The following is a 20,717-nucleotide window of genomic DNA, read 5'->3' as shown; positions in this document are numbered from 1 at the left end:
GGTGGAAGGAAAGGAAAGGCCATTCTTTCAAAGGTGCTGAAGCTCATCAGACAAAGTGAAGTATCAATAGGGAACCGTGGACTGAGCTCCCCACTCACCTTTCAAGTCACTTGGGCCCAGTGCTTCTCAGCTACGACTCATCCTATCCCACTGGGGGACATCTGACAGCACCCAGAGATGGTCTGGGTTGTTATTACTGAAGAGGTTGCTGCTGGTATCCAGTGGGTAGAGACCAAGAATGCTGCTGAATGTTCCTACAACGCACAGGACAGCCCCCACTTCATTTGGGTCAGGATCTCTGATGCAAAATGTCAGCAGTTCCGATGCTGAGCCAAAGGCAGACACAAAGAGGACCATCCTCTGACCCAGACCAGCAAAGCCCTTTCACTGAGGAGCCAGCTCCTCAGATCCCCACCCAGGTCAGCCCTGAGCCATACATCTTGGCGATTCTGAGAAACAAGAAACACAAGTAACAGTATGCAGGAGCCCAGCAGAGGTTGGGAAAAAAAGTCATCATTCTAGGAGAGCTGGCATCAGCTTAAGAATGAGGCCTTTACATGAGGATCACTCCTTATGACAGTATTTGTTATAAAGGTAATGACCTCTCATATCACACTCTGCTCAACTCCTGGGGAAAATGGCTTTTTATCACATTCTTTCTCCAGTTTCTCATTTTCAGCTCAAGACCGTCAAGAGCAGGGTGAGGTCAAGAAACCACAGACTGAGTCCTGGGAGGACAGGTTCCACGCATGGACTTTTATTCAACTTGGTACAAGTAAGCTTTGAAACCTAGATTTCCCCAGGCACTAAAATAAGGCTGCTTATAATCTTTCTGTCTCACAGGGACAATTCAGAGAAGGAAAGACTTTCCAGAACCACTTATTAATGTAGAAGGTTGAACCGTATGAAATGGCCATCCTCATAGGACAAAATTGGTTGACTGTTAGCATTTTCTTTTGGTTCAACTTCATTAGGTTAATGAGGGTTCTCCAGAGAAACAGATCCAGTAGGATGCATCGAGATAGAGAGAGATTTATTATGAGGAATTGGCTTGTGCAGTTTAAGGAAGCCAAGAAGTTCCACAATCTGCCATCTGCACGTTAAAGGCCCAAGAAAGCTGGAGATGTAGTTCCAGTCCAAGTCCAAAGCCCTGAGAACCAGAGGAGCCCATGGTGTAAGTCCCAGTCCTAGTCTGGAGACGCGAGGACCAGGAGCATTAGTGTCAAAGGGCAGGAGGAGATGAATGTCCAAGTTCCAGCAGAAAGAGAATCTGTCCTTCTTTCACTATTCTGTTCTCCTCGAGCCTCTAACAGGTTGGCTGATGCCCACCCACACTGGAGAAGGTGATCTTCTCTACTCTGCTCACTAACCCACATACTAATCTCTTCTAGAGATGCCCCTCACAGACACACCCAGAAATAATGTTTTACCAGCTGTCTGGTCATCCCTTAGCTCAATCCAGTTGACACATAAAATTAACCATCACACTAATACTACAGGTATTTAATTAATAGGAAGTACTTGGCTATTTATAGTTCTCCAAACACTTAATTCTATCCCCATCTGAATTTGCAACCACCTGTGAGAGAAGTGTTCATTTTAATTAACAGTCTCATTTTATAAATAAGGAAACTGAGGCTGGAGAGGTTCAATAACTAGTCCAAGAGAGCACAGTTAAGACGCTATAGGACTAAGACACAGACAGAGAACACTTTAACTCCTAAGTTTTTCCCATCAGCTTCCCAGCCTGAAGAAAGCATGACACATGGGCATCTACTATCTGATGGGACCTCTACACTCTGTGAAGAAAGCTGAGTGCCGAAGAATTGATGCTTTTGAACTGTAGTGTTGGAGCAGACTCTTGAGAGTCCCTTGGACTGCAAGGAGATCCAACCAGTCCATCCTGAAGGAGATCAGTCCTGGGTGTTCATTGGAAGGACTGATGCTGAAGCTGAAACTCCAATACTTTGGCCACCTGATGCGAAGAGCTGACTCATTGGAAAAGACCCTGATGCTGGGAGGGATTGGGGGCAGGAGGAGAAGGGGATGACAGAGGATGAGATGGCTGGATGGCATCACCGACTCGATGGACATGTGTTTGAGTAAACTCAGGAGTTTGTGATAGACAGAGAGGCCTGGCGTGCTGCGATTCATGGGGTTGCAGAGTCGAACACGACTGAGCAACTGAACTGAACTGAACTGAACTGAACTATACTCTGCAGTAGAAAAACTTTACATTGTGTCCGGGATTAAAGTCAAGGTAAGAGTTGGCTTTATTTTTAGTCAAGATCCCTTGCCAAGAGGAGAGATGGGACCTGTCCAGGCTCACATAAGTGCTGCATTAATCAAGAAGAACAGGGAGCCCCAGGTTGGGAAGAAAAGACCTCAGCAAGAGCATCTTCACTTTCTTAGCACCCCCTGGGCCTGACGCACTCCCTGTGCTTGCCTCTCAAGCCCACAGATGCACCAACATTTTTAATGAGCTTGGTGTCAAAGCACAGGCATCATGAGAGCAGGGCCCAGGCTTCTGATCAATGTGAGCAATATTTAGCCTTCCCAGGGCCCTGCTGGTCGCCCTCATCCATTCAGCAGTTCTGCAGTGCTATTTTTAGTGTGTGAAGTTAATAGAGATCCCTGGGGTGATGTGGAAAGGGGAAAGGCGCTGGAGAAGTGCTGCTAAATTTGTAACCCAACAGAGCTCTCAGCTGGAGCTGCAGGAGGGAGATGATGCAGGGACGAGGTGAACAGCCTACCATTGATCGGTGTGGGTCTCAGCCAAGGGATTCTGTTTCAGGCTGCCCCCCAGGAGGGGCAGGGGGAGGAGAGACCAGTACACTCCTCCTTCTGCCTCAGGGATAAAGTAAATAAAATAAGTGATGTGGGGAAGGGGTAGATTGGGAGTTTGGGAAGGCAGATGCAAACTAGTATATGTGTGCTATATAAGTTTCTTCAGTCATGGCCGGATGCTTACAACCCCATGGACTGTAGCCCGCCAGGTTCCTCTGTCCATGCAATTCTCCAGGCAAGAATACAGGAGTGGGTTGCCATTTCCTTCTCCAAGGAATCTTCCCAAACCAGGGATCGAACCCGTCTCTAAACATCTTCTATACTGACAGGCAGATTCTTTACCACTAGCACCACTTGGAAAGCCCAAACTAGTATACATAAATAGAATGGATAAACAAGGTCTACCCTACAGCACAGGGAACTATATTCAATATCCTGTGATAAACCATAATGGAAAAGAATATAAAAAAGAACATATATATATATGTAAAAATTTTTTAAACATAAAATAAGGGAATTCCCTCACAGTCCAATGGTTAGGATTCAGCAATCTCACTGCCAGGGCCGAAGTTCCATGCCTGGTCAGGAACTAAAATCCCACATGCTGTGTGGTGCAGCCAAATAAACCACAACAGAAATGACAGCACTGCTCCATGAGCTTAACCTGTAAAAATAAAATATGAAATAAAATAAAAATAATAGTATTCAGAAAGGAAAATCAGCCCATAAGCTTACGTTACCTTAAAACATATGTTAGGAAATAAAAACTATTCACTCTTAACTGATGTCAAATCTTTGGTTTCATATTTAAATAACCTCTACCCTAAGATTTCCTCAGGAAAGCTGTCAGTGTAATTAGAGCTATAACAAAGGACATATAGACTTACCCAGGAAAGAAAATTATGACAGGCTTGATCAAAATTACCCTATAAATATCACTTTGCTGTTTTAACTATCACGTTTTAGTTCTAGGGCCATGAAAATGAGTCATATGCTACCAAAACCAGGCATGAAGTTTGATTCACTCCTTTTATGGCAGCCACACGTACAGATGCATCCGCTGAGAGACTTGCCCTGTGATTAATGTATATAAGGTCCCTGGTGGGCAAGTCCATAAATGTGAAAGTTATACTGAAATGAAGCCTGCGGGAATAAAAATAGAAATCGAGAGCTTTTTCTCTACCTTCCCACTGCTAAGCCATGAACATCCCAAGTGAGGTTTCTCTGGACACAGGGTTGGTAAAAGATGGAATAACTCTTGGCCAAGGAAAGTGCATTGGATGCCACAATTTAACTGCTCAACCTTGCACATCACTCTGTGTTGTTTTTTTTTTTTAATCCTTGACAACTTTAGAGAGTTGATGGGTTTTCACCAAATTTGGAAACTACACCAAGAAACACAAAGGCAGTTGTGGGGAGGGTGGGTAGGAAAAAGGAAGAGAAAAAAAAAAACAAAAAAATACAGTTCCATGTGCCTTCTTGGAACAATAGATTGACTAGTGAACATTTTGAAATGAAGATTTTTCCCTATCATTTTTGATGTCGCTTATTGAACTTCACTATGAAGACTGAAGTTACAAAGGAAAATGTCTTACAAAGAGGAGAAAATGACTTATTCCCATCATAAAATCGAATGAAAGAAGCATCCCTACCACTTACCACATCATTTCATAAAAACGGGCTTTTTTACCTTGTTTCTGAATAAGGACACGGTCAGAGACCACTTCCTCTAGAAGTGGGAATCAGAGGCTTTGAAATCGGCTCATTGTTGCAAGACTGGATGCTGACTGGCTTACCAGGGGAAAACATGACATTTTTCTCTCTCTTGGGTCCACAAGAAAAATACTAGGCTCTCTTTTCATAAAGACTTTTATATAAAACATTAAGTATTGGGACTTCCCTAGTGATCCAGTGGTTAAGACTCCACCCTCCCAAGGCAGGGAGCCTAGGTTCAATCCCTGCTCAGGGAAATAGATCTCACACGCTACAACTGAAGATCCTTCTTACCACAACTAAGACTCATCGCAGCCAAATAAAATAACATGATTTTTAATTTTAAAACCAAAAACCAGAAAACAAATAAAACAGTAAATATTAACAACCGAATTAAGAGCATTATTAAAATAAAGATTTAGAGTTTTCAGAACTGCTGGTTCAAGATATGTGAAACCTCTGAAAGGTCAATACAGGTAATTTATTAGTCTTCCAGATTTGTTTTGATTCTACAGGGATTCACTGGCCATCAACTCTGTTCTTTGGGAAGCTAGAAGGTGGAGTTGAGAACGTGTCCCAAGCGTCACATATATTCAGCTCTATTATCTGGGGAGGTGGGGTGTTGCTCTCTCCAGCGGCTGCCCCGAGGAGCCCCAACTAGAGAGGGAGGGAAGGACAAGAGGTCATGAGGTTGGGATGGCAAAAGAATATTCCCAGGGACAGGAAGATCAGCTAGGCAGGATGAGGAGGTATAACCCCAAACTAGTCAGAAACTGCAGAAGAAGTCCATCATTACAGACTGAAGTAAACTGAAAGGAGAAAAACAAACATCATATATTAGCGTATATATATGAAACCTAGAAAAATGGTACAGATGACGCAGGGGGCAGGGAAGGGTAGGACAAACTGGGAACGTAGCACTGACATATGGACACAATTATGTCTGAAAGAGACAGCTAGTGGGAGCCGCTGAACAACACAGGGAGCCCAGCTCGGTGCTCTGTGATGGCCTAGAGGAGTGGGATGCAGCAGGGAGGTCCAAGAGGGAGGAGACGTATGTGTACATAGAGCTGAGTCACTTCATCGGACGTCAGAAGCTAATACAACATTGTACAGCAATTATACTCCAATTCGAAAAGAAAAAGAAACTCTGTTCTTCCCTGTTCTACAGAGGGTAGGATTTTCGACCATGTCACCATCGCTGAGATGACCTTCACATTTTGCCTTTATCATCACAGAGGATTTTCAAGCGTCATCCAGGGCTGCTGTCAATCTGTCCTCCTGAGGAATTGCTGGTTTTTCTATCAGACTGTCTACTCTGTCTGTTTCCATCAGACATTGGCATTTTGGTTATAACAGTCAGTGAGGGTCAAGCATTGATGTTCTAAGCCAGTTATTAATATTATCTCTGGCTCCTCAAAAGCCATATGGTAAGCCCTGTATCTGATGAGCACCCTTTTTTCAGGGAAAAATTGGAGATTGCCATTGTCCCTAAGAACATAGAAGAGCCTCTGCCCCCTCTGAAGCCACCCCCTAACCAGATTAAAAAGCTGGAGAAGGGCTGTCCCACCTGCCTCTATCCTACCACACTCAGCAGACTAACCTGCTCTCCTAATCCACCAGTGGGGACTTCAGCCTGGGTCCCACACACATAACAAGAGGGTCTTTTCTAACAGATGGATCCCCCCTTGCCCTCGCCCACTCAGGCCCTGAACTCCAAAACTGGGAAATACAACCTGAACTGGTCACACTAGCATGTGACTTTCGGCATTTTGTGTTCACGTTTCTGTCTGAATCTCAACTCGGGGGGGGGGCGGGGAGGTGGGGTGGGTGATGAGAAGCCAGCATTGGATTAATAAGATTCACAGGGAAATAATGATTCCCTAATTTAGCAGCAAAGAGAGAATGGGAACAACCTTCAAATGTCATCATCCAAGGCACTGTTGAAATGCCTCCCTTTTCTGACACAATTCTGTCAATTAGCTGAGCAGAGCAATTACCATTCCTTTCTCTTTTTTATTTGCAAAGAACCAAAACTTTGTAAGGATGATAAATGACTCCCTGGAAAATTCAATGCTGGTTCTGCTAAATTTGCACTTTCCATACTGTAAGGGTTTTGGTGGATTTTTTTTCCCCCAGTTATTTCTCATAATCAATAGGGTGAGCAGCTTAAAAAACAAAACAAAACCAAAAAAACCACGCTGTGTAGAATTCAGAGATGGGACCTCCGAAGAAATCAGACACACTCAGATCCATCCAAGTGACCAGCAAATGAATACCCATCTCAGCATAATTAGTACAGTCGAGGATGTTGTTAGCCAAATGATGAAGTAAATCTCATTTTAATTGTTTAGAATCCTATTCCCATTCCCCTCAAAAGAAGAAAAGGAAATGTATTCAGATTATGACCTTTGAGAATTCTGGACTCATTAGCGTTTCATATAACATGGCACAGAATTGAAGCGGGAGCGACTCCACAGTGCTCCCCTCACTGCGGCATGCACCTCGTTAATGGCACAAAATTAAGGAGGTGTCAGAGTTGGCCCCAGGTCTCGGTCGACTATGGCTTACAAACAGTATCTTCAGTCTAATATAATAGCCAGCTTACAGTGGTTAAACCTGTTCATTAAAAAAAAAAAAAAAAAGACAAAGGAGATCTAATTGTGCTCCAGTGCTGGGACAGGAGACAAAAAGAATAGGGAGGTGGGCACTGAGGCATACCCTGAACCAGGTGTCAGAATGTTCTGGTGCTTGGGGGCTCCCCACAGCTGTAGGGAAGGAGGAGTCTGGAAGGAAGTGAGGAAACCCAGGCACAGACAGGGACCAGGGAAGGGATGGTAAAGGAGAAAACCCAAGAGTAGAGAGACAGGGAGAGAGAGGTCAGCCCATGCATCACTGCCCCCGAGGCCACCAGCATCCTTGAGACAGACTGCCCTCCGTGAGCTCCGACCAAAGTCAAAGTCAAGGAAGAGGTAACAGGAGAAACCGGGCAGGTGGAGCTGCCCAGAAACGGCTGTTTCCAAGGCTCTCCACCTGGAAGAGCCCAGCCCAACTCCACACGTCATCTGGCTAAAGAGGTCTCTTCCATTATCCATGGCTGTATCACAAACCACCCCAAACCATCTATTCTCCATGGTTCTTTGGGTATCTCTGGCTGCATTCATGCAGGTGCTCGGCTGGGTTGGGACTTCCAAGATGGTCTCTCTCTTTTTTAAAATACATTTTTTTTTATTTGGTTGTGCTGGGTCTTAATCATGGCACTCAGGATTGTTGATCTTCATTGAGGCATGTGGGGTCTTTAGCTGCAGCATGGAGGATCTTTAGTTTCAGCATGTGGGATTGAGTTCTCTAACCAGGGACTGAACTCAGGCCCCCTGCATTGGGAGCACAGAGTCTTAGCCACTGGACCACCAGGGAAGTCCCTGCAAGATGGTCTCTGAGCACGAGGGTGGTCGGTACATGCGGCATCTCATCACTGGGTGATCTCCTGGAGCCTCTTCACAGCCTGGTGGCCGGCAGCCAAGAGAGGCTCCTAAGATAGCCAGCCCTCAGAATGCTAGCGTTTATCTGGCCTCTGTCTGCTTTCTGTTGTCCCACTGGCCAGAGTAACTCGCATGACCAAGTCCTACGTTATCGTGGGAGGGGACACCCAAGAGTGCGTTCCAAGACCCACGGTTCACCGGAGAATACCAGTCTCCCACAAGGGCACAAGCCATCTCAGAACCCAAGCCCTTGATGAGACTTCACCTCCCTTCCACTGAGGCTGCTGGAATGCAGATAGAAAGCGCAGCAGGGTTGCAGTAACTGCCATGGGTTTGAGGCTCGCTCTCACACACACGTGGGCGTCTCTGGTGGCTCAGTGGCAAAGCACCCACCTGCAATGCGGGAGACTATCTACGATTCAGGAGACGCTGGTTTAATCCCTGGGTCAGGAAGATTCCCCTGGAGAAGGGAATGGCAGCCCACTCCAGTACTCTTGCCTAAGAAATCCCATGGACAGAGGAGCCTGATGGGCTACAGTCCATGGGGTCTCAGAGTTAGACATGACTTAGCGACTAAACTACCACACACGCACATATGCCCCTCCAGTGTTCCTTGGTTCTGTCAATGGTGCCATGATCCATTCGTTTGTGCATATCAGATCCTTCCTTAACATCACCTCCTCCTCCTCCTCTCACCCCAACAGTCCATTACCAGGTCCCCTTCAGGAAAGGACATCAGTTTGGGGAAGACAATGTTCAACCCGACAATACAATGAGCATTAGGCATGAGGCGGCAGCTAACGGAGAAAGGAGCAAACGAACAGACAAATGTGAAAGTGGATGGTCAGCCAGGGGAAAGCAGCCGCCACCATGTGCCAAAACCACCAGATTGGCCTTTACAAGTCCCTGGTGGACATCGCTCTGTGAAGGGGAAAGGCTTTGCTGTTAATACCTTGAGCCCCTGGCCTCTCTTTGGGGATGAACGTTCAAAATACAGTGTTTTTCAAAACTTTCCAGAAAGCACAAAGATGCCTCTCAAAATGAAAAGGCAACGGTGCTCCCAGTAAGGAGCCTCCAGGCTCCGTGGAGGGGGATCTTAGGAGCCACAACGTCTCTGACAGGTGGCCCCCCTCCTGGTCTGTCACACACCCCCAAACTCAGTTCTCCCAGATTATTTTTCTTAATTAGGCCTAAATTGGGGTTCATCCAACACAATGACAGGTGCCCAGGGAGGGCCCATCTTATTTCCCTGCTCAGCCCTCATTACAAGTCTCAGCTGAGGAACTGCAGAGCCCTGACACTGCACATTTATTTAGAATTGCAAACACCTGTGCACTAGAAAACCAGGCCAGCAGAAAGTCTAGCCTCTTCGGCGCCACCCCCGGCCCCAGCAGCCTCTTTTCTCAGGGGTGGCCTGTCCTCCTGCGCCCCCCTTGGAGGCCAGCCAGAAGCCGGAAGGCCCAGTGACTCATGCACTTAAAGAAGGCAGCGCCCCCCATTCACCTGAGCACCTGGGCAGAAAGCCTCAGCAGTGCGGACCCTTCCCACGCCACGGTGCTTCCCACCAAGGGTTAAAAAACAAAATCATTATTGCGGGGCGGGAGGCTTGGTAAATAGCATTAGCCTAAGGAGGAAGCAGATTTCCTGAGCCCAGCTGAGAAATACAATTAAGTTGTAATATTTTGTCAAGGCTTGTCCTCCTCCTGACTGTTTATCAGTGTTAAGAGACAATTTATACTTTGCAGTTCTCTGGGATGGTGAGTATATCTCACAGCAAGCAGGTGAGATTAAACTGTCTGTCACGGGGCACCGGCCTTCCCAAGTTGCTGCAGACAAATAGCCAGGGAGATGCCAGCCCCTGACCCCTGGCAGATCTGCTGGCTTGGAGCCACAATAGCCGTGAGTAGGACCCACTATCTCCTCCTCGAAGCTAATGATTACTGGGAAACTAGAATCCGGACCAACAGGAAGATTCAGGACACAGTGAGAGGGGAGGTGGTCCACTCTTCAGAACACAATATGAGATCTCTTAGCCTTACTCCCAAGGGTCTCTGATTCCCCAATCAGTTGAAGGTGGGGTCCACTGGAGGCCCCCATTTTTGCAGGGAACTCTGGCACTAAGCGGAAGGCACCCTGATTAGGCCATTTCCTCACACAAGCTGAAGGAACACAGTCAAGTAAGTGCATGTATCTCTGAGATGACACATTTAGCCTGTCTTGAAATGCAATCAGCCTTGGAAGTCTCTCTCTGTTATAAAGGGTTTCAGCACATTAAATAACTGAAAATCTGTTGACTCTCTTCACCATCCTATGTTTTATTCACTTGAAAATGAGTGCTCATGTCCCCAGAAAGACTTGCACAGGGATGCTTATTGCATCTTTTATTCAAAACAGCCCTAAACTAGAAACAACCCAAGCGTCCGTCAACAAGAGATGGGATAAACAGGCGGTGGTGCATTCGTACAATGGAATACTGCTCTTCAATGAAACACGACAAGCTGCTGACATATGCGACAATGTGGATGATCCTCACAGACATCATGTCGAGAGAAAGAAGCCAGACCCAAAAAAGCACAGACTGTCTGATACCATTTCTATGAAGTACAAGATCAGTCAAAATTGATTTTGGTCACATGTCATGAGAATGGTGATCTCTGGAGGGGGGTATTGACTGGAATTTCTCTGAGGTGACAGAAATGTTCTAGTGGTCACACACCTTGTAAAAAGTCACCAAGCTGGACACCTAAGATTTGTTCATTTTACTGCATGGAAATTAAACCTCAAATTTTAAAAACTTCTGAAATTCATTCATGGTGTCATTTAACTTGAATTAATATCTTCCAACCTGCCAAACTGTCCCAACCTCCCAGCAGTTTGCTGAAAATTAACTTCTCAACCCTCGGGGACTGTTGGCTCCTCAGCCAGACCATGAACTCCCAGCTGTTTATGGGGCCCTCAGATGGTTGATGGATGGATGGAGGAATGGATGGATGGATAGGTGTGTGGATGAACGCGTAGGTGGTGGGAGATGACCAGTCAGCATGAGGCTATGTGATCAGATGATGGACTTAAGTTAATGGGTCCACACGTTAGTGAAATAATAACTTATCCCATTCCTCTGAGCTACTAGAAACCACGTTTGGAAACTGTGATGGAGGAGAAGCACTAACTTGGATAATCCAAACTTGGTCCAAAATGACTTGTCTTGTGTCTCAAAAATTGTTATTGCTACTTAATTGTTTAGTTCAAAATTGTCTTACTTGCTAAAAGGTTACAATAGGCATGAAGTAAGCCAAACTAAGGAGATGGCAGGCTGGGGGTGGGAATCTCACATAGGCAGTTAATATCTGAGAATCCAGTTCCACTGCAAATGCAGTCCATCTTTGGGTCTCCATTACTGGGAGTATCTTGTTCAGCAGGATCCATGTTTCTGCTTTGAACCAAATTTTGGAGTCTTTATCCTTTTAACTGTGAGCGTGTACACAGGATTCTTTCCTTTGAGGGACAAGAAAAAATCTTGGCTATCAAATGCATTCTCAATTGCTTCACACAGAGAAAGAGGCCAGATTCCAAGGGAAGGGATGAAGAAGAGAAGAGGAAGGCTGTCCTGTTTGAAAGAGGGGCTCTTTTAACCCTTTGGGGTGAAGTTGATTCAAACACCTAAACAGAAGCAAAGGTTTCACATGTGAAAATGTTACCAGATTGGTGTTAATTGCTTACTTCTTAAGTCATAGGGCATTTTTTTTTTTTTGTCCGACTCTTGTGGCCCCATAGAATTTAGACTGCCAGGCTTCTCTTGTCCATGGGATTCTCCAGGCAAGAATACTGGAGTGGGTTGCCATTTCCTTCTCCAGGGCATTTTTTTAATAAATTTGCCACCATTTCTCTCTGAGCACTGGGTCTTGGGGGCTTCCGTGTATGGCTGCCAGCAATACAGGAGACCCGGGTTCAATCCCTGGGTTGGGAAGATCCCCTGGAGGAAAGCATGGCAATCCAATCCAGTGTTCTTGCCTAGAGTACCCCGGGGGCAGAAGAAGCCTGGAAGGCTGCAGTCCATAGGGCTGCAAAGAGTCGGACACGACTAAGGTGACAGGGCAGCCGCAGCACTGGGTCTGGGAGATGCGGATGTAACTGGCTAGGCTTTCAAAAATGAAGATGATTTTGTTCTTTAGGCCAACGGAGCACACAGCTGTGGACTAGACACTTGCCAGAAACCTGGCCCTGGGGAGTCCCTGCCTGTATTTACAAAGCCACTGGTACAGGGCACCATCCCCTGATAGCCAGGGGTTCTCGACCTGCAGGTATCGAAGTCAGTCAGGTGACTAAGGTCAGCCATCCCCTTAGACAAGCACATGGGCACAGACACACACAAATACACTCACTCACACTCATAAACCAGCCAGCCCTGCCTGCCTCCCATCCAGAGAACATACCCTCTAGCAGGTCTTTTTGGTTCAGAGCTCCCACAGGGAGCCTAAGTGAAGGCCTCCAATAGCTCCAACTCACAAACTCAGTTTTCCCTAAAGCCTTTCTCCCCTGGTCCTGAAGAAGCCACATAGCAGGTTTTCCCGACCACACCCTGGGCTGTCAGTGGGAGAGGGGCCACAAGAGGGCCTCCCCCAGTTCTTTTCCCAAGTTTCACAAGTTTCTGATGAGCACAGCTACGGGGGCTTCCCTGGTAGCTCAGATGGTAAAGAATCCACCGGCCATGCAGGAAGACCGTGGTCTGATCCCTGGGTTGGGAAGATCCCCTGGAGAAGGGCAAGGCAACCCACTCCAGTATTCTTACCTGGAGAATCCCCATGCACAGAGGAGCCTGGCGGACTACAGTCTATAAGGTCACAGAGTTGGACACGTGTCATGTTCCCATATGGATGTGCGGACATGACCCACAGCCGTGGCTAACACAGCCACAATTGTGCCTCACAAGCTTGTGCTATGAAGAAACCGAACCAAACTGAAATGTGGGACAGACAATCTGGTCTGAGAAGAGGGGCTCACCTCTGAAATGAACTGAGGGATCAGGGGACCACAGAGCAGGGGCAACAGGAAAGAAAAAAGAAAACACACAGGCCCCCATGGCATTGCTGATCTTGACTCTGAGCCTTAAACCCAGCTTGCTGCCTGTCCCAGGCCCAGCCCTGACTTCAGAAATGGGGTTGTGGCGAGAGCTGCTCCAGATCCTGGGCCCAGAAGCTGGAATCTCAGCTCTGGCACTCAGCACTTGGGTAACATGAAATGGTGCAGTTCCAGGCCTGGGTTTACCCATCTTAAATAGAAGAGGGGGAATTGGGAGCAGTGACAGATTTTATTTTCTTGGTCTCCAAAATCACTGCAGACAGTGACCTCAGCCATGAAATTAAAAGACGTTAGCTCCTTGAAAGGAAAGCCATGACAAACTTAGGGAGTATATTAAAGAGGAGAGACATCACTTTGCCGACAAAGGTCCATATAGTCAAAGCTGTGGTTTTTCCAGTAGTCATGTACAGAGGTGAGAACTGGATCATAAAGAAGGCTGAGAATCAAAGAATTGATGCTTTCAAATTGTGGTGTTGGAGAAGACTCTTGAGAGTCCCTTGGACTGCAAGGAAATCAAACCGGTCAATCCTAAAGAAAATCAACCTGAATATTCATTGGAAGGACTAATACTGAAGCTGAAGCTCCAATACTTTGGCCACCTGAAGTAAAAAGCCAACTGCATGGGAAAGACCCTGAGGCTGGGAAAGACTGAAGGCAAAAGGCGAAGAGGGCAGCAGAGAATGAGATGGTTAGAGAGCATCACCAACTCAATGGACATGAGTTTGAGCAAACTCCGGGGAGGCAGTGAAGGACAGGGAAGCCTGGGGTGCTGTAGTCCATGCGGTTGGTAAGACAAGGACATGACTTAGCAACTGAACGATGGCAACAAAGTGGAGGTTATTACAGACCTCAGCACAGGCTTGTTCAGAAAACTAAATGGGTCATGTGTGTAAGGCCCAGGCATAACATGAGCCCAGCACGTGATGACTACTCAGAAGTCCAATACGCCCTAGTGCCTGCAGTTGCATGATACTGGACAATGTACATAACTTGTAAATGTCTTGATTTCTGAGCTGCAAACTAAGGAAGTAAGATGCGCTTTGTATTCAATAAAATGTAAATGCTAAAAAAGACAAGGACTTCCCTGTTGGTACACTGGATAAGAATCCAACCTGCCAATGCAGGGGACATGGGCTCTATACCTGGTCACATGCCATGGAGCAACTAAGCCCATGCACCACAACTACTGAAGCTCATGCGCCCTAGACCCGGGAAGCCACAAGAGAAACCACGGTGAGAAGCCCGTGCACCGCAGCTAGAGAATAGTCCCACTCGCCGCAACTAGAGAAAGCCTACACAAAGCAACGAAGACCCAGCGCAGCCAAAAATAAATAAATAAAAAAGAAGCCCACGAGAGATAAACACGCAGATAAATAAGGAGTTCAAAGGATCCGGAGCGCTGCTCCCAGCTCAGAATCACCGCCGTTTCCCAGCGACAACGCAACAGCCCCATGCTTGGCTCTTTCGTTATTGCCTTCTGAGGGCAGCGTGGGGACCTTCCTCAGTCTCAGGGCTGGATCAGGATGTCCCTGGATCTTTCTTTTTTTTTTTTTCATCTTTTGGCCCTGCCACCCAGCAACTGGAATCTTAGTTCCCTTTGCATTGGAAGCACAGAGTCTTAACCACTGGACCGCCATGGAAGTACTTGCCCCTGGCTTTTTGATGATCAAGATCCATTTTCTTCCACATGAGAGGCTTAGAAACAGGAAGGAGGGAGAAAAGCCCTGCCTACTTCCTGCTGTTACCCCATCCTCACTCGGCGGCTCCTACCAGGTGCCATTCAGAGCCCCAGCCGGACCATCCTGCCCAGGGAGGGCGCGAGGCCAGGCCTGCTCTCAGACCCGGGCGGCTCCCTTAGCCACGCTCTCTGCTCACCCCACCTCCACCGCCACAAGCCCATCCACGGAGCCCAGGCAAGTGGACACCTCTATAGTCAGGACACCTGGTGGTTTCCAGACCCTGTGTTGGCATGTTCTGACGAACTCAGTTCTATTTTCATTCAAGATGGCACTGAAAGAGCCAAGAAATTTCCCCTCTTTCTCTTTTCCCTGCACAAGGCTGCTACCTAGAAAAAATTCTCTTGTTCTCAACCTGAAAAACAGAGGGTTGGAACCTGAAAGTTTGCTGGATGAGCTCTGAAGAAGACTGAGATCTGCACACAGTGGGTTTGTGATAGGAAGCTGAGTCCAGCATGGGAAGGGGAAGTCTGGAGAGTGAAGGATCACAGGAAAGGAATTGGGAGACTTCCCTGGTGGCCCAATAGTTAAGAATCCGCGTTTCTACTGCAGAGGGCACAGGTTCAATCCCTGGTAGGGGAACTAAGACACTGCATGCTGCGTGGTGCAGTAAAAAATAAAGAAGGGAAAGGAATTGGAGAGGGGGTGTTCAGAGAGAGTAAGAATCCTGGGGGCCCAGGAAAGGTTAGGGAAGGAAGACAACAGATAAACCTTAAGATGAGAAATGCCCAGATCAACTTCTGAATCTCTCCCTCATATTCTTCATCTGAAAAATGGGGCACCCACCTGCCACCCCATCCCAATGTGACAGAAAGCATTTCATAAAGCTGCACCCACAGAGGTGTCTGCTATGATACTTGCTCCACCTTTTGCCAGAACTTCCCCTCCACCGGCTCTGTTCCCCTATGAATGGCAGATAATTACATAACCTAAGAAAGGTTTTGTTTCCCAGAAAAACCCATCTGAGCACTCTCTGAGTCCAATGGTTCATGGTATGCCTTCAGGTTTTTCTCCTGAAAGAAAAGTTTTTGCCAAACATTTGTGAAAGGAAGATAAAAAAAGGGGGGGAATGCTGAAGGCAGAGATTAAGAGGAAACAAAGAAGAGAAGATGGATGAAGAAAGCAACTTCTGCATTCTGGTTTTTTCCATTAAAAATGCTGGAAACATCCCCCTAAATGGCTGGAATGCTCACACCTTTGGATGCCCAGACTTGCTCTCCACACACTCCAGGGGGTAACACCTGTGCAGAGGGTGCTGGAAGGTGGGATTAGCCCCTGTTGACTGCAAGGCGTCAAGAGTTTCTGGAGGACCCTCAAGCTTTCTGTTTCCCATCTTCATGACCCCACTTTGTTGAACTATCCCCACCACCCCACAACTGCTTAAACCTTACCTGCACCTTTGCCCTCAGAGCCTGTCACTGGGGACACAGCTCTGAGCTCAGAAAAATTCTCATGCACCTTTTTTTTTTTGCAAAGAGTGGTTTAAAAATTCAATTTCACATACATTGATAGACTGAAGCTGTGACAGGTGTGGCTATCTGGTCAACCTATCAACCTTCAGTTCCCCTGCTATACAAGCAGAAGCACTGCAAAAAGTGGTGACAGTGAGCAACCAAGTAATCTAAAAAGACAGCACCATTTGCAGCAACATGGATGGACCTAGAGATGATCATACTAAGTGAAGTGAGCCAGAGAGAGAAGGACAAATATCACACGATATCACTTATATGTGGAATCTAAAGAAATGGTACAAATGAACTTATCTACAAAACAGTAACAGATTGTAGAAATCAATTTTATGGCTACCAGGGGGGAAGGGGAGAAGGATAAATTGGGAGATCAGGGCTGACATACACACACTTCTTTATATAAGAAAATATAGCTAATAAAGACCTACTGTATAGCACAGGGAACTCTACTCAATACTTTATAATGACTTATATGGGAAACAAATCTAAAAAGGAGTGGATACGTGTACATACATAACTGATTCACTGTGCTATAGAGCAGAAACTAATATAACATTGTAAATCAACTATACTCCAATAAAAATTTTTAAAAATAAATAGAGTACAGCCACTATGGAAAACAGTGTGGAGATTTCTTAAAAAGCTGGAAATAGAACTGCCATATGACCCAGCAATCCCACTTCTGGGCATACACACCAAGGAAACCAGATCTGAAAGAGACACGTGCACCCCAATGTTCATCGCAGCACTGTTTATAATAGCCAGGACATGGAAGCAAACTAGATGCCCATCAGCAGACGAATGGATGAGGAAGCTGTGGTACATATACACCATGGAATATTACTCAGCCATTAAAAAGAATTCATTTGAATCAGTTCTAATGAGATGGATGAAACTGGAGCCCATTATACAGAGCGAAGTAAGCCAGAAAGATAAAGACCATTACAGTATACTAACACATATATATGGAATTTAGAAAGATGGTAACGATAACCTTATATGCAAAACAGAAAAAGAGACTCAGATGTATAGAACAGACTTGTGGACTCTGTGGGAGAAGGCGAGGGTGGGATGTTTCAAGAGAACAGCATTGAAACATGTATATTATCTAGGGTGAAACAGATCACCAGCCCAGGTTGGGTGCATGAGACAAGTGCTCAGGCCTGGTGCACTGGGAAGACCCAGAGGGATCGGGTGGAGAGGGAGGTGGGAGGAGGGGCTGGGATGGGGAATACATGTAAATCCATGGCTAATTCATTTCAATGTATGACAAAAACTACTGTAATGATGTAAAGTAATTAGCCTCCAACTAATAAAAATAAATGGAAAAAAAAATAAATAAATAGAAAACTTCCCTGGCAGTTCAGTGATTAACACTCTGTGCTCCAAATGCAAGGGTCACAGGTTTGATTCCTGGTCAGAGAACTAAGATCCCACATTCTGCACAGCACTTTCTAAACAAATAGTTTTTTAAAAGACAGCAAATAGAAAGCGAGGGGTGATAGAAAGCACAGCAGTTTGGAGGCATCTGGGGCAAAACTGAGAGCAATTCCTCCAAATGGCTCCCAACTGAAGCCACAAGAGATGGTGATAGACCTCACAATAAGACCAGCTCCATCATATCCATGCAACAAATGATCTATTGCATATACACTGAATTCCTCACTGAGGTCTCAAAACCTTTCAAAAAATAAATATTTCCCCATTTGTTTGCATCTACTAATAATTACTTCATTCAAAGGGGAAAAAAAGGACAGCACAACGGACCACTTCTCATTTTAAGAGACAAAAGGTCCGAAACCTCAATCTTCCAGTAACAGCCTGTGAACACCCAAGATAAACCCAGTACTGAAAGCCAGGTAGGATGGACTCTCTCAAATCCTACGTGCTCTTATTTAACATAGAACTTTAACTCCCTCGGCTCTATTCCTTTCCAGACTAGATGACAGGAGCCAAACTAGAGACAGTCCTCACAAAGGCAAGGATACAGACATAAGAAATACAGGGAAGGGGATGTGCACTGCATGGACCACAGTATTCTATCCTAATGATTACCTGAGGTCACCACAAACACGGTGAATTTAAATAATCTGGGGTAGAGAGAAGTGGAAAACATAGACAAAATAAAGATCATGAATTGACCATTGCTGAGGCTGGCTATTGGGTACATATGGTTTATTATATGATTCTTTCACTTTTGTATTAATACAAGCTTGAATTTTCCTGTAATAAAAAAAGATATTTTATGGGGAGCTCCTTGGTAGCCCAGTGGTTAGGACTCCAGGCTTTCACTGCCATGGCCACAGTTCAATCCCTGGTCCAGGGGCTGACATCCCACAAACCATGTGGTATAGGAAAAAAAAAAAAAAGTATATTTTAAGACTGAACTGCTCTTAAGGTACTCTGCTTTAAAAAGGTTGAAATCACAACATACATTTTAAAACCATTCTTTTCAAAAACTAATCCAACAATGTAAGGAGGTACTTTAAAAGAGATACTCTAGAAAATACACATTTATCTGAAAATACCTCATTTCTTGACAGTAATTTCTTCATTTAAGGGGAGGGAAGCATAAGTATGTCAAACTCTCTTGCTTCTCAGTTCAGTTCAGTTCAGTTCAGTTGCTCAGTCATGTCTGACTCTTTGCAACCCCATGAACTGCAACACACCAGGCTTCCCTGTCCATCACCAACTCCTGCAGCTTACTCAAACTCATGTCCATTGAGTCCGGGATGCCATCCAACCATCTCATCCTCATCCTTTCTTCTCCTGCTTCAACCTTTCCCAGCATCAGGGTCTTTTCCAATGAGTCAGTTCTTTGCATCAGGTGGCCAAAGTATTGGAGTTTCAGCTTCAACATCAGTCCTTCCAATGAACACCCAGGACTGATCTCCTTTAGGATGGACTGGTTGGATCTCCTTGCAGTCCAAGGGACTTTCAATAGTCTTCTCCAACACCACAGTTCAAAAGCATCAATTCTTCAGTCCTCAGCTTTCTTTATAATCCAACTCTCACATCCATACGTGACTACTAGAAAAACCATAGCTTTGACTAAACAGACCTTTGTTGCCAAAGTAATGTCTCTGCTTTTTAATATGCTGTCTAGGTTGGTCATAGCTTTTCTTATAAGGAGCAAATGTCTTTTAATTTCATAGCTGCTGTCACCATCTGCAGTGATTTTGGAGCCCAGAAAAATAAAGTCGCTCACTGTTTCCACTGTTTCCCCATCTATTTGCCATGAAGTGATGGGACCAGATGCCATGATCTTAGTTTTCTGAATGTTGAACTTTAAGCCAACTTTTTCACTCTCTTCTTTCACTTTCATCAAGAGGCTCTTTAGCTCTTCTTCGCTTTCTGCCATAAGGGTGGTGTCATCTGCATATCTGAAGTTATTGATATTTCTCCCGGCAATCTTGATTCCAGCCTGTGCTTCATCCAGCCTGGCATTTAGCATGATGTACTCTGCATGTAAGTTAAACAAGCAGGGTGACAATATACAGCCTTGACATACTCCTTTTCCTATTTGGAACCAGTCTGTTGTTCCATGTTCAGTTCTAACTGTTGCTTCCTGACCTTCATACAGGTTTCTCAGGAGGCAGGTCAGGAGGTCTGGGATTCTCATCCCTTTAAGAATTTTCCACAGTTTGTTGTGACCCACCCAGTCAAAGGTTTTGGCGTAGTCAATAAAACAGAAGTAAATGCTTTTCTGGAACTCTCTTGCTTTTTGGATGATCCAATGGATGTTGGCAATTTGATCTCTGGTTCTTCTGCCTTTTCTAAATCCAGCTTGAACATCTGGAAGTTCATAGTTCATGTACTATTGAAACTTAGGTTTCTGCTAGGGCCCAAATCAATTCTTTCTGCACTGGTAACTTCTCTCTCCACACAGACCAGCAAGCAGCCCTGAAATGTTCAGCACAGGTAGCCATGCCCACAGCAGGTGAAGATGGTGGGCCTTCTCCCACATCCTGCCCACAGAGAGGTGTCCTCACACGCTGCCCACAGGCGCCTGGAGGAGCCCTGTGTGCTGCTGGCTGCTGGGGAAGCCTGGGGAGGGCTGAACTGAATTCAGGCTCTAAGATTTGGGCCCAGGCAAACACATACACTCCAGTCCTCTTTCTGGAGACAGAAGGGTTTCACCTCACCCCCTGGGCCTCAGCCATTACAGAAGATCAGTACTGCAGAGCAAGGCACTCTCTGACCAAAATTAAATTGAATTTTCAGGAAACACAAGCACTCGAGTCTGAGGAGGATCCAATCGCTCATTCCAAAGCAAGTTAATTTATTCTTTGTTTGTTCACATCAATGATGTCTCCATGGCCTAAGCTCAAGAGCCCAGGGTAGGGGACAGAAGCCAGCCCTAGCATTCCAGCGGCGTTTCTTTGGAGGTTCCAAATTATTTCCTGTTTGTGAATACTTAGAGCTTCCAGCCTTCTCTGTATGTTCCTGTC

Source organism: Odocoileus virginianus, chromosome 26 (genome assembly GCF_023699985.2).
Source record: "Odocoileus virginianus isolate 20LAN1187 ecotype Illinois chromosome 26, Ovbor_1.2, whole genome shotgun sequence".
In the NCBI taxonomy this organism is placed as follows: Eukaryota; Metazoa; Chordata; class Mammalia; order Artiodactyla; family Cervidae; genus Odocoileus; species Odocoileus virginianus.
The sequence above is the reverse complement of the archived record's forward strand: the minus strand, read 5'-3'. Positions refer to the sequence as shown.